Below are 2,203 nucleotides of genomic sequence, written 5' to 3'. Positions count from 1 at the left end.
CCACGTCAGGCTCTGTGCTGATGGCTCAGAGCCTGGAGCCTGCTTTGGATTCTGTGTCTCCCTCTCTCTCTGCCCCTAACCCACTCACATTCTGTCTCTGTCTCTCTCAAAAATAAATAAACATTAAAATAAATAGATAAATGTAAAAAAAAATTTTTTTAAAGCTGTCATCCTTGCGGAGGGGGCGGGGGCGGTAGTCAAAGGAGCTTTTATGTTCTACTGTATACTCTTCTATAATAGTTGGGCTGTTATAACCAATATATTTTCCTAATGGTGGCCGCCCAACAATATCAAAAGGTTATTCTTTAGACACTAGCCCTAAATAGCTTTCCTTGGTCTGATGTCAAGTTCATCCAGCTAACTTCCTGATTATTTGGCTTTCCACAGAGCTGGCTAGCAGAGAGAGCGGGGCTCTGGCCAACCTGACATCACTGTGTTGTCCACCTGATTTTCTATTTCTCATTATAAATGAATGCAGCTCGACAAATTTTTCCTCCTCTTGTCCCCAACCCCTTCTAGTCTAGCAAATAGAACGGAGTATTATAGGATTCAAGTGAAAGCATCAAAAAGACACAGAGTCCCTTTGAGCATCGTAGCACATTAGCAGCATTAGTTCCCTTTTGGCCATGAACAGGCTGTCTTGTCGATGCTTGACCCTGTGTCAGGCAGCAAGTAAAGGCTCCTTTTCTTCATCTTCTGCTGTGTTACTCAGAAGCCTTTCTCATGCAAGGGACAGGAATCCAACTTGAGCTGGCTTAAGAATACAAATCGGGGGGTGCCTGGGTGGCTCAGTCGGTTGAGCGTCCGACTTCAGCCAGGTCACGATCTCGCGGTCCGTGGGCTCAAGCCCCGTGTCGGGCTCTGGGCTGATGGCTCAGAGCCTGGAGCCTGTTTCCGATTCTGTGTCTCCCTCTCTCTCAGCCCCTCCCCTGTTCATGCTCTGTCTCTCTCTGTCCCAAAAATAAATAAAAAACGTTGAAAAAAAAATTTTTAAAGAATACAAATCGGGGTGGATTTTGTATGTCAATATAACGAAAAAACCCAAAGACAGAGCTCTCGCCGCAGGTACGGCTGGATCCAGGCATTCCAACTATGTCATCAGGGCTCTTTCTGACTCTCTGCTCCTCTTTCTGTTGTGCTGGCCTTACTCTGAGGCAGGTTCTCTGCACACTGTGGTCCTAGCAGCCCCAAAGTTCCGTCCTTCGGCTTGGAAACCCAGCGGTAAGAGAAACCTCTCAGCAGAATTGCCAGAGTTGAATCTCATTGGCTTGGTTTAGGTCACCTGCCGTGTCTGAAGCAATTGCCGCAGCCAACAGAGTGGAAAATGCTGATCGGTCTGCTCTGAAGCCCATCACCTGCCCCCTTGCACCGAATGGGAACCATACAGAATGACAGTGGTCAGGAGCGGTGGGGGAACAGAGAGGGAAGAGGGAACAACCCATTGTCAAACTGAAGGCCAAGAAGAAACACCTTGGCAAAGTTGGGATTCGGAGGATTGGATTTCAGAGACAGAGAGGCCTGGGGGGGCGGGGTGGATGGGGTGAAGCAGGAAGGCAGTGCCTGCCCCGTGGGGTGGAGGAAAGAGCTGAATCCGAAGAGCTAGACTCTGCGTGGACCTCAACAGGTACCATGAGCGGTAAAGGACCAGTCAGTGCGTCCTTCTGGAGTCGGTGAGGCCAACGTGATGCATTTTTCTGAGGACTGGATTGTGTCACCTCGCCCTCTGATGTTCAGGGCAAAGTAGTGGGATCATGTTTTCTCAACTGCCATGCGGCTCACATCGGTCGGTCCCACAGGCGTCCCGGTGGGTGGAGTCGGCTGCCCGGAGGCCAGTGGCCTCTGCACGAGCTGACGAGATTGAGCTCCCGGACCCGCGAGGTTGGGAAACCGACCTTGGGTACTGGTAGATTCCACAAGGCCCTGGCCCCATGGGAGTCCACTTGGAAAGCTGCCAGCAGGCCTGCCCTGACCACACCCCGTCTTTGCTTCCAGGCCTCACAGTGGGCCCCCTCACAGGCTGTGCCAGGATGCCAGGAGATTGCACAGGAGGATCCCCCGGATGACGGCTTGGCTCAAAGTGATCCCAAATAAATGGCGGCTGTTCTGACAACTACTGGGTATGCATGTGTCTAGCAACAAATGGCACCTGTCGTCAGTCGTGTGGCGACAAAGCAGGCCACGAGTTTGATGCTCATGAATCCGT

The sequence above is a fragment of the Lynx canadensis genome, chromosome C1 (genome assembly GCF_007474595.2).
Source record: "Lynx canadensis isolate LIC74 chromosome C1, mLynCan4.pri.v2, whole genome shotgun sequence".
Lineage (NCBI taxonomy): Eukaryota > Metazoa > Chordata > Mammalia > Carnivora > Felidae > Lynx > Lynx canadensis.
Note: the sequence above shows the minus strand (reverse complement) of the source record.